General features: G+C 37.2%; 1 long non-coding RNA gene across 1 annotated transcript in view; it reads left to right on the forward strand.

Moving 5' to 3' along the window:
• The window catches only part of LOC110675975, a 458,493-nt gene that overhangs the window by 59,735 nt on the left and 385,585 nt on the right, over positions 1–13,173 (forward strand). The window lies entirely within an intron of this gene.

Below are 13,173 nucleotides of genomic sequence, written 5' to 3' on the forward strand. Positions count from 1 at the left end.
TGTTCACTAGCCAAATTCATACTCAGAATTCGTTTTTTTATTTTCGTTTTGCGGTTCTAACTTTGAAAGCTCTACCAAATCAACGCGATTTTTTTCAGCGACAGCGACAAAAAATCGCCGCGGTTTTCGTTGTTGAGTCGCTGCAAGCACTCCTATACGGATCTTTCTAGACTGACGCGACAAAAACCGCTGCGAAATCGTGTCGCTTGGACTTGGGCACGATCACGGTAAAAAGAAGCCTACCGTGGGCCAGTGGTGGAAAAGTTCGCATCACAAAGTAGCTCACGAGTTAATACCAACGCATAACAAACTTCACAGACTCGTGAACTGGCTAGGTGTGAGTGAGTCCGCACCCGCCTGCTCGGGAGAATATGTCAAAAGAAGTAGCAACAAACTCGGGAACGTTTACTCGCGAGTAACCGAGAAAAATTTGATTTTTTATGGTTTTGACAGACAAATTAATTGTATAACCATCAAATCGACAGTAAACCACGCACCGGGTACCCCCGTTGGTTTGACCACATTTAATCTGAACACTTTTTAATTTGTACCCCGCTAATTTGCACATTGTTCAGATTAAAAATGGTTCAAACGTCATTTAGCTCATGGAACGGAGTGAAGTGAGATGGAACGCTGTGGAACGGAACGCAGAATCAAAACAAAACAGTGAAAGAGGTAACCAGAAACACGTTTCTAGGGTGACTAGACGTTCAAATTAAAAATGAACCCCGGTGGTTTGCATGAGGTACCGTTCAAATTAGCGAGGGTGTACGGTACTAGTTTGTAGTCAAAAACCCTTGGAAACCATAAATCTTGGAGGGGAAGCAGCTTTTGACCCAAAAGCACAATGTTACTCTGAGCTGCTCCGATTAGGGTTTTGGTACCGGGAGTACCGGTACCGAAAGTACCGGTATTACAGACCAATTTTTGGTACCGAAATACCGGTACTGGAAAGCATTGAGTACCGGTATTTTCGGTACTGATGAAAAATCCACTAATCATTTGAATCAATATTATTTTTTTCACAATAAATGGAACGTAAGTTATGTAGAATTCGTTGATGGCAAACTTCTTAGGTCGATCAACGAACGTATTACATAAAGGCTTATTCTAACCAGCATCTTTTCAGCACTAAAGATGTTTTATCTCCGCGCATAAAACGGCAGGGCTGGTAGCAAGTCACTTTTTAGTGACGTGGTCACTTTTTTCGACCTGGTCACTAAAAAGTCACTATTTTCAACAAAAAGTCACTAAAGCCACTTTTTTCAGAAAATTGGTCACTAAAGTCACTATTTTCGTGATCTAACGGTATTGAAATTTAAGGCTGGGTTATCTCTTCAACACAAACAGCAAGAAATATTTATTTTTTATTATAAAGACAAATAAATGTGATTTGGAAATTTAAGATGCATTAAAAATAGGAATTCCTGAATATTTCGTAGCCATTGCAACGGAAAATATAAAAAAAAATAAAGGAAAGGTTTTGGAGAATTTGCTGGTAAAACAGAAAACTGGGCTGAATTTTGTAGTCAGAATTTTTTAATAGTTTTTACGAATACCAGAGCCAATATCTGGCTAATATGTGACTATAGAAAGAATCTTCAACCTATTATTTGAAAGATCCTCATTAAAATTCCTCCCGGAGATAAGCCAGAGACGGGTTTTAATAACAAACAAAAAATCAAAGAGTTTGATAGAAACTCGTCCAGGACTTCAAAAGCGAGTACTAATATTGGTAGGAATCACTTCATCTTAGGTCAACTGTTTCTATACAAAATGGGTCGTAAAACAGCTAAACGTGAGATTACGAGTCGTCACTAAGTGATACGATTGTTGTCAATAATTCCAGGGCGGCCACTGGACCGCGGAAAAAGACGGGAAACCGGAAATTTGAGATGGTCACTGGAACAATAATTTTGAACGAACATCTCCAAGCATCAAACCTACAAACCACCAAAATAAGTTGTAGAAAGTTGTTATGGTTGATGATATTGCCATTTACGAAAACCTGAGCCAAATGAATATTTGACAATTTTCTTGGAAGATCCACTGAAATCTTGGACAGAATAATTCAGAAGTACGATTGGACGATTTCTAAGATGATACTGATTTCTGATGAAGCCTTGTCTGGATTACCTATTAGTTATTCATTGAACTATGACAAAGTTCTTATGAGGCCCCTGGCGAGATTGTGTATAGATTTCTGCAGATATACAGTGTATTTTCCAATCATTCTCAACAAATTTCATGTAAAATTGTTCATGAATTCATGGAAAAATCTTTTTAAGTAAATAAAAGGCGAGGTCCATTAGGTAATCTCAGTCAGATTTTTGTTGAGTTTTTGACGTAATTCTTAGCCAAGTTTATAATAGATTGTTTGTAAGATGCAATTTTAAATGTATGTCAAAAATTTAGCCAGCTTAAAAAGATCCAACGTAAGTTTCACCAGATCAAGAATTTTTTTATGCAATTTAAAGACACCTACACGTTAATGCTTCCAGTGGACGATTTGCCCTTTGAAGGAAGCACCACACTAGACAACGGACTAGCATGCAACGCCCAGTGGCACAGTCGGAAAACATTCCTCACGAAAAATTTTCCGGCCTGAAGCGGGAATCGAACCCACACTCCTTGACTCGATGCGTATAAATGCTTGGTAACACTAACCGCACGGCCACGAAGCCCACAATTTGTCCAGGAATCAGTCATGGTCCATGGCTAACGCATAATTTCGAAGGCAATCTTAGAAGTAGATGAAAAAACCGAATTTAGTATTATACCATTTAATTCCACTAGAGTTGTGGAATTAAATGGTATAGTACTAAATTCGGTTTTTTCATCTACTTATAGGTATTCTACTAAACAGCTCGAAGATTTATTATCAGTCTTAGAAGGTTTTTTTTATTAAACTTTGCATTTTTTGGGAAAATCAGTATAAATTACACAGAGCGAAAATTTGTTCATATAATTACAAAATCTCTCTGAAATTCCAATGACCTCAATGGGGTGGACGGGCTTTTACACACAGAGAAAACAATTTTAATATCAAATATATTCTGTATCATTACAACAATATATCTGTATTATTTGCCGGCTTATAATTGCCTTTCATTGTTTCAATAACAACTCTTAATTTATTCCAAAAATAAAAATTGTTGAATTAAACAGGGTGCAACAAAATTATTTTTTGTTTTAACTATTTTTTCTTTTGAAACAACAAATTTTTGCATTTTTAAATCAAATTACACTGTTTTTTGATGTGACAATGATCTTGTTTGAAATAAAAACATTTTTTTGTTGATCCCAGTCCCTTTATTTTTGCTTTGTTTTTTATTTAGAAAATAAACAACAAACAACGATAATCGCTTCGAAACGTTTACTTTACTTTTATTTTGTTAAAGTAGAAGTATTGGTACATGCACCAAAATCCCTTGAACTGAAGAATGTTCTTTATCCGCTTCGCAACAAAGTGACAGGATAAAATAACCAGCTCGTGTAAGAGTTGACTGCAATACTGGAGAATGCATTAGTGGAATTAAAATTTTAGAAAAGATGGTTAATACTTACCAAAAATAATTCTGAATGTGGTTTTGATTACTCCAAAACTGGCAATCTATGATTACTCCAATACAAAAATCTATGACCTGAACTTCTCGCACGAACATTTTAACCACGCCATGTACTTCAGCATAATTTCATGTATCGGAGATATCCGCTTTTTCACCGTTTCTACTAAGCAACAAAATGGCGGAACAGTTTTTATGTTACATGGATAATTATTAGAATCAATTAAAATGTAAATTGAAACAAATAAACTTTCATTTGACGTAAAGTTTTTGTTTTGTTGTTTCAAAAATAAATCTAGTTAAAAATTTACCCAGGAAATCCAACAATATTGTTGCTTTATTTTTTTACGCATTTTTTTTATTACAACAAATTGAACAAGTTTATTGAGAACAACAAAGTTATTTATTGTTTTGAATAGCTGGTATTTCTCTGTGTGTAGACATTTCAACAAATAAGTTCATATAATTTTGTCCAAAACTCTTTTGAAATTCAAATCATATTCAGTTCACAGTATTAATCAAAAATAATTTAATTTATAATCTCAAGTCTTCCGATTTTGACTATTTTGTACAAAAAAAACCTTAAATATCAAGTTTTTTTTTTTAATTTTCTGGGCATCCGGGAATTTAAAAATTATCTAACTATTGCATTGCCCATATTCGCATGACATTTTATGCGACCAAACAGTAAGCTTCAATCATGATCATAACAGACTGGCTTATACGCTGAACTATCTGAACAAACACTAGACAAACCGTGTGAATGCTCGCATAAGGTGGTGTATGTGCTAACAAGTAAGTGCTGTTCGCATGTCCATCGAGTGGGTTATTAGGCAAAGAATGCATAGCAACGAAAATATGAATTTTGATCATATTGGCGCTTACGTCGAATATGCGAACATGGGCAGTGCAGTTCTCTACACTCTAAATTCACCCAAAATGTAGATTGGTTAATATCCACATAGAAAGTATTTTCATTTATAGTCATTTACATGACTATTACATGTAGTTTTGAAGTCACTTTTAGGTCACTTTTTAGTCACTTTTTGGTCACTATTTTTATCAATTTGGTCACTAAAGTCACTATTATTTTACTGTCCGACTGCTACCAGCCCTGTAAAACGTTAGAAACACGAATTATCGATTGATGAAGCTGCTGATGATGAATATCAAGTTTTCTAGACAACTAGGATCAAATTTAACGAAAGCTTTCAGGATACTAAAGCTTTCAAAGGTGCTTCAATTAAGGCACAACGTGGTTCGACTGGTTATATATTTTTTTTTTTTTTTTTTTTTTTTATCAAGGCACTCCGTGCTCGTGGCCACTGCTGTGCCGGAATCAGTTTTATCTGTATCTTCCTTACCGATACAGTTCTATTTTTAACTAATCTATATTTACATCTGCTTTCACTCTCTTCTGCTCTTTTGCTCTCACACCGAGCAGGTAGGAGAGTGCTCTGCTGTTGGTCCAATCGATTTCCATAAGCCATAGTCCATTACTCTTGCGGTGGTTCGTTTTGCCGTGTTCCTGAGTTGTTTGAGGCTAGCTGCCTGCGAAGTGGGTCAATTTGTCTCAGTCACCATCTGATATTGACGGAGGATGGATGTGCTCCACTATGCACGGTCCTCCGTGCGGCGTCTTCTGGTGGCTGGACGGGTTATTTTTTGGAGGGGCTGGGAATTGAATCCATGACCTTCCGCTTATGAAGCGAAAGCGTAACCTCAAGGCTACGGACCCCCCTACTGGTTATATTGTTCAAGGGCATTTTTCTAGACTGCCTAAAATTGCCCTTAAAGCACAAAGATTGATAGCAATTATTCGGAATAATTCGTGTATCACGAGAATACCAAATTTAACGATGCATGGGCAACAATTTGAGCAACTTCCGGACGGACTTAGAAAGAGCTTTCTCTGTGTCTGAAAGTTATGTTACGAAAATACGCACACGTATGGCAGCTAAACATTGAACATAGAACATGCTTTGCATATTTTAATCCTACTTTATGAATGAAATGAAAGGCGATAAAATGGAAACAGTCCACAAATTATTAATTTTGAACGGTTTTTCGCATCACATATAATATTACTCAGGACGTCTGCAACTTTTCCGAGCAACTGTGGACGGTTAAAGGATAGATTTGAATGAATGTGGTCCCTCACGTCAGACAGAACTTGTATTTCAACACAGATTTTGGTTTAGTTCATGATTTGGAACCGTTTAGTAATTACTCTTTTTTTTTAAGACCTTATTTTGTTAGTGTTATAGTTCATAAAAATTAACAATAACCGCCAGCAACCTTGTATTAATTGACAAATTTGAAAACGTTGCGGTTCTGTTTTCCAATACTGTATGCTTTATATATATTACAAACCTTTGTTCCAGTACCGGTATTTTACCGGTACTACCGGTACTGAGAGTTACAGTACCGTAGAACCGGTACTGGTAAAAAGGGGTCGGTACTAGGAACCCTAGCTCCGATCACGTTCGCGAATCACTTTTAGCTTCGGTTACTCGGGAGCGTTTGGTTTTGTTTTTGTTACAGTTCAGCAGAAATGTTCGCCACTTTCCATCACTGCCGTGGGTACGCTCATCAAATTGTGCATGCAGCGAAACATCAGCGAAATCGCGACGATTGTTTGTTGCTGTCGCCGTAAAAAGTCGCTTTGATTTGGGGAAACCTTAAATAAGGCACTTCTTTGAAGCAATGTTTTTACAGATAATTATGTAACGCATTTCCATTTACATTATAACTGCTCCTAACGGGTACATATTCTGAGTCTTGTGGCTAAAACGGGTTCAGGTCAGGTCACCTTTGTATTCACTTTCTGTCATCGCCATCCCGTCGTCGATGCCTGTATCTAGATAGAATACCTACGTCACCTATCGTCTCATAAGATTCTCCGCTACCACGGCAATTCCGAGTGATACATCTAAAGCCGGTTGATTATCGTAAGCTTCTTTTTTCCCCCAATTTGTTGTTGTTCTTGCTATTTGTGCTGCTCATCTCAGTCCGTCGTCGAGTGATGACGTGAATGAATCAAAAACATTCGGGCGACGACGACGACAATGTTTGGCGCGCTGTTTGCGTTTCGTTCGGCGAAAATCGTGGCAATGTGTGTGCGTGCACGCGATTCTCCCAATGCCGATGTTCACGCACGGGGAATCATGTGTCTTACCTACTGTTGTTGGGATGAGCATCACTGCGCGTGGTGTGGGAGGAAGAAAATCCCAACTTTTTTTTGTGAGATTGCGAATAAATTCTGCTCAGGCTTCTGCTGTCGTATACTTACCGAATACGTAAACCACCACCTGACTGCTAAACCGGTGCTGAGGCTGCTGCAAGGAACGACATTGTTTCAGCTTGACGACGACGACGACGGTTGTTTTACGGGGAGGAACAAAATGTATGACATATTGACCGAGTGAATGCTGCGCGCAATTTGGCACTGTGAAACTAAGTTTAGCGATTCGCTGCGGCACCAGATATGTAAACGCCAATCGGAAGTGCGCGTGGATGACATTAGCGGATTGATGAAGAAGTTAATTAGCGATTTGTTGCTGAAGCATGGCAAATGGTTCCGTTGTCGTCACGAATAGTCGCGAGTTAAATCGAAGTTGATGATTTATTGCATTTTCCGCGCGCAAGATCACACACTCTCTCCAGACACCCCAGCAAAAGTAACGGCTTCAACGGAAACTCCACAGCGGTAAGAGGTAATTGAATGCCTTTCATTTTGTCGCAAAATTAGATTTCAATTATTCAAAATGACACTAAACTTGTACGGATACAAATCATCCATGCACAATTTTAATTTTCCAATGTTTATTCATATCATCCAATCCAAGGCTTGTCCTTTTATAACACTTCTAACTCTTTTAATAATTATGTACGTATCAAGTTTTATACCATACTACTCATCCTTACAAAGCCATCTAACTTTATTAGTTCAAATATCATCCTTTCTATTAATCGCTTCCCGAAAAATCTGCACAAATTTAGTACTATTTAATTTTACAACTATGTTTTTTTTACTGACATATGTTAAATATATCGAACAAGAGTGATAAGCTACTCTCTGGAAGTTTCTAGATGATCTTCTATGCATATTTTTTTTTAAATAATAGTTCTCACTTCTTTCAAATCAGTTTCCCAGTAATTTTCGAAAATGTTCTCTTGATTGAAAATACTTTCGAAATCCTGAGTAACTTGATTTTCTATTGGACTAGTGAGTTCTTAATTTTCAATTGGGTGCGCTTTTGAACTGCATAGAAGTTTTTGAGTTGTTTCGCAATTACTTAGTAATAATTTGTTTTCATTTTTCAATGCCGGAATTTGCTTCTGAGATTTTTTAAACATTTTATACAATTTCCAAAAGGGCTTAGAGCCAGGGTTCAATTGAAAATTTTTATCTTTATATGGTTTTCATTGAGTAAAACGTTTTTTTTTTTTGCAATTTCTTATCGTAATAGGCTGTTTTTCATCACGCCAACCCGTCATGGAATGGCCTTCTTTCCCACATTGTCGTCTGAGTCTATTACCTAACTGAAAAGCGTTTGGTAATGACTCATTACGCAACGCATTTGAGTTGCGTAATCGTTCATTACGCAACGCTTTTCAATTACGTAATGAAGCACATGTGATTTATATAACTATCATTCTTATGTAGAAAAACAGAGAGGTCTATTCATTTTTGTTCAGGATTTGTTTAATTATCATTATTAGATTATAAGTACAGGAAGCTGTGGAACATTTTCCGCTTCTACCTCTTCTGCTCAGGTGGGAATTCCATTACTTTCCTCGCCGATACTTGCATTGGACTCAGAACAGACGATCTTAAAGCCCAGTACCTCGGGCATCCTCCATGCCTCTTCAGAACAGAAATATCTACCTCAGAATCTGGCAGTAGAGACGCAAACGATCGTCGAGAGCAGTGTTTTGTGTAATCTGCTGGTGACGGTAGTAGCTTCAGAAATTTTATTTTAGAGTTCTCCGGTAGGAGACCAACCAGCTTCACTTCCGCTGCCGACTCAATACTAACCAGAACATCAGAATCGGAATCGCTCATTGTTTCGAATAATGGTGCTATCCGAAGGATGGTTTGAAAAATTGTGACAATTGCTCAGTACAACCTACTATGATCAGAATTTTTCGGGCATGACTACGGACGGCCGTGTTGCCATCCTGGCATCTAATTTTCATAGCAGGATCGCCATGACATTGAACTAATCTCAAAAATAAATGATTGGTCCGATTTTTAGCTTTTAGCTTTATATGAAAGATATGGAACTGGCGAATTGTCACAAGAAACAAGTGCCTTCCCAATCAAGACAGAGCCTGTTTCTCGGCTCAGTGTTTCGATGAAATTTTTTACTGTTATTTACTTATTATCTTTGCCGGTTGAACATTTTCGCATGTGCATATCGTCCCTCAGCTTGGTCTTGCTGGAAAGCTGCGTGTTCACCAACATGAATAACATTATTATATCCGAATACCCGAATACCAATTCTGTTTGGCCAAACAAGGAAAATTCGAAACCAGTTCAAATATGGCTCCAGGGAATGCCTCTGAAGTTCCTTCAGGAAAATCTCCAATGAATAATTCAAGTATTTCTCCCGATATATCTCCAGAAATTTCTCCAGAGACTTTTCAAGAAATTTCTCCAGAGTCTCTTCCTGAGATTTCTCCAGGGATTCCTTCGAAGATTTCTCAAAGGATTTTACTAGAAGTTACTCCGAGACAATCTACAGTAATCTCTACAGAAATTTCACCGGAGATTTCACTAGGAATACCATCAGTGATTCCTCCAGGGATTCCTCCGGAAAGAACTTTTGATCACTATGATGTTTGAGACCAGCCCCGATTGGGCTCCAGGAATACCTTCAGCAATTCCTGCCAGGAGTCCCTGCAGGGATTCCACCAAAAATAATTACAGGGATTTCTGCAAGGAAATCTCTACATGGATTTTTCTAGAAGTTTCCGCAGGAATGCCTCCAAAGAATCCTTCATGGATTTCTCAAGTAAAATTTTTACTGGGATTTTTCCAGATATTCCTTAAGGAATTCTTCAAACGATTTATCATGATATTCTTTAAGAGATTCCTCCAGAGGATCTTGCAAGGATTCATCCTGGAATAACTATATAGTGATCCTTGCAGAGCTGTCTCCGATTTTTTCTCCAGGAATTACACTAGAACAATATATCTAAGCATTAATCCAGATGAGTGGTGCGGAACGTGGGTAGGACAGGTAGGACATGTTCTACGCACAAAAAAACCTGGGTAGGACAATCAAAGGATTGTCCTACCCACGATTCAACAAAAAAAATCAAAACAAGATCAGCTTGAAAAATAAATAAAACTATTTAGCATCTGTTCAATATACATACAAATTCGATCAACGTTGTACTTATTCTTATGAAAAATGAAAGATACGATAAGGGTTTTCATTGTGTCTCGTGCCTAGTGAAGTGTGACATGGTTTGTGCATGATCCAAAAAAAAAAAAACTGGCTCCTGTGAAAAACAATTAAGAATATCTACAGTGGATATTTTGTGAAACTAACTGTAACAATTGTGACAAGAAACTTCTTTAATCGTTAGAAAAACTAAGGAAGCTTTCTGAGGGAACTTTCTCTATAGCATTTCTGAATGAAAAACCATACATTGATATGGTTTCTTAAAAATATTAATGACCAATCCTTTAATATGTTCTGAGACAAATTTCCGTGAGCATTCCTGGAAATAATTCATGAGAAGTTTTTTGAACAATCGTAGAGAATTAACTAAAGTTATTTGAAGAATCCTTGAAAGAAGCTATGTAATAATCTAAAGACCAGTCGCATCGTGTTATACAAAGCACGAGTGTGGTGGTGCTAGCAATTTCTGAACGTGAGGTCAATTTGATATAATTAAACAAAGCATTGCTGAACGTCTTGACAATTTTCAGATCAATTCCTATAGAACTCCTAGAGTGTCAAAAAGTTCTTGGCTGATTTATAATTGCCGTAGATTCAATAAAATTCTCACTGATATTTTCTTATCTCTATTTATTGAGCGCAATCCCGACGAATCGCAAACGATTGAAATTAATCGAAAATCAAAAAAATCACGGAGCGGAGAGTGCAAGATCCCTGGAGGAATTCCTGGATAAAGCCAAGAATTTTTGTAGAGATTTTCCTGGTGGAATCCTTGGGGGAGTGTCTGGAAGGATTTCTGGAGGAAGCTGTGTAGGAATTCCTTGAGAAAAATATTTGAAGAACCTTTGAAAAAACCTCTGAAGGAATCCCTGGTGGAATCCCTAGAATAATTACTTGAAAGTCCTTAGAGAAATAGCTGGAGGAATCCCAGTAATGATTATACTGGAGGAACTCATGGAGGAATCACTGCCCGAGGAGGAAAGAATAACTTGCAATAACTTATGCATACCATATTTTGGTAATATACCACATTTAGGTATTGTTCAGTTATCAATACCTGTTTTTGGTATTATAATGGTATTTGAAAAAATGTTAAAAATACTTCATTTTGGTATTCGTTAGCTTTTGAGGACTGCTGGAGGTATTGAACTATTATTGGAAAATTTCACTTTTGTATGAAAATCTATCAAGTATTACTTAGGTATTATAATACCTCATCTAGTTATCAGCTTGGTATTTGTAGAATATGCAGAAGGTATTATTTGAGGTATTTTACCTCTTATGCACGGCTAATTCATACCTCATTCAGGTTGTAAGTATTGGAAATTATCTGGTATGGAATACCTCAATTTGGTATTCAGTAGTTATTTTCTTCTGCTCGGGTGAAGTAACTCCATGCAAAATCTCTAGAAGAATCCTTCTATGGATTTTCCTGCAGAAATCCCTAAAATAATCTTTGACTGAAATTCAAATTACGACCGTTTTTATAAATGAGCAATATCATAAAAAGTAATCAAAATTGAGGGCCATGATGTTCAGTAAAATTGTTCAGTACATTAAGGTCTAACATACGGTAGTTAATGAAATTCAAAATTGGGCTACCAAGCGGCGCTAGTGTGCATCGAAATTTGTTTTTTACTGAAGTCTCAGGTTCCTGACCATTTAGAAAGATTTTTCCACCAGGTAACGCTAGTGAACATGAAATTATTGTTTTACAAATATCTCCGGATCCTGACTACTTATAAAAATGACGCTTTTGGTAAAGCTACTGAAAAGAAGCTCAAGAACTTAATTGATTCTATCAGGTCGATTCAAGATTGTACCACTTGGTACTAGTGAGTATAAAACTTTCATTTTAGAGATATCTCGTGATCCTGACCACTTAGAAATATGGCGTCTTCGTAAAAATTGTTAATGCTAGCCAAGAGGTTCGAGATTTCGTCTGGGGGGGCAAAATATTGATAACCCTTGACTTATATCCGCTGCCTGGTGGAATAAACCTCGAATCTCTTGACTAGAATAATGATAACTCTTGAGCTACTGAACGACTTTGCCGAAGACGCCATCCTTCTAAGTGCTCAGGATCCTGAGATATCCGCAAAACAAAATTTTCAAGCACACTAGCACTTCCTGGTTGCAGAATTTTACTTGAGCAGTGTTGCCAGCTACAACAAAATTTCGAAACCTTCATGTGAAAAACTGGATTACAGTTGAAATGTTCCTATGTTGCTAATCTTTCTATTTTTCAATTTGGCTCAAGTTTGATTTTTTTTTATTCTTGTCAAACAATGTTGCCAGCGACATGAACACTTGTGCTTCGGCCGACTGTACGGCATGCAACACTTTCTTATATTTTGATGATCATTCGGAGTCGTTATCTTCAAAATTTATTGGTATCTGCATATAATATCCCCATATAATTGGCTCTTTTGATACTAATCCAGCAGTGTTGCCATCTTTTAATAGAATATGAAACCTTGAATGGCCATTTTGGAAAGCTATCAATCGATGCTACAACTTTGCCAAATATCTCAGATCAGTAACGACCGATTATTTTTACGATCCCCCGATAATGGTCGTTAAAATAAGTTGGGGTGTATTATCTTTCTTTCGTTATTTGGTCCAACGGAAACGATTATGGTTATTCAGATATAATGATGTAATGTTGGTGAGCCCAAGATAGCCGTAGCGGTAAACACGCAGCTTTTGATCAAGACCAAGCTTAGGAACATGGGTTTGAATTTCATTGGTTAAGATTTTTTTCGGGTTGGGAATTGTATAGACTTTTCCGAGCATTGTGCCTGCCACACAATACTCACATGTAAAATTGGCGAAGATAACTCTTAGTATATAACTATAAAAGTTCACATAGAAACACTAAGCTGAGAAGCAGGTTCTGTCTCGTTTGGGACGTAACGCCAGAAATAAGAATTTTATGTTTGGTATTTGGCATGGTTTCTACATAGGTGTGGTTAAAAACTCATGAACTTAGAGCTGTCGCATGTTTTAACCTGATACGAGCCTCAAAGGTTCGATTGCGGGAAAGGCAATCCCAAAAGTTAGACTTATGATTGCCGCCGCAATTTGCGAATATAAACTTTTTGGTATCTTCCTTCACAGCATAGACGTCCGCAAATCAGGCATTTAGCATCTATGCGGCAATGTTTGGTACTTTGACCCCACTTTTGACA

Source organism: Aedes aegypti, chromosome 2 (genome assembly GCF_002204515.2).
Source record: "Aedes aegypti strain LVP_AGWG chromosome 2, AaegL5.0 Primary Assembly, whole genome shotgun sequence".
Lineage (NCBI taxonomy): Eukaryota > Metazoa > Arthropoda > Insecta > Diptera > Culicidae > Aedes > Aedes aegypti.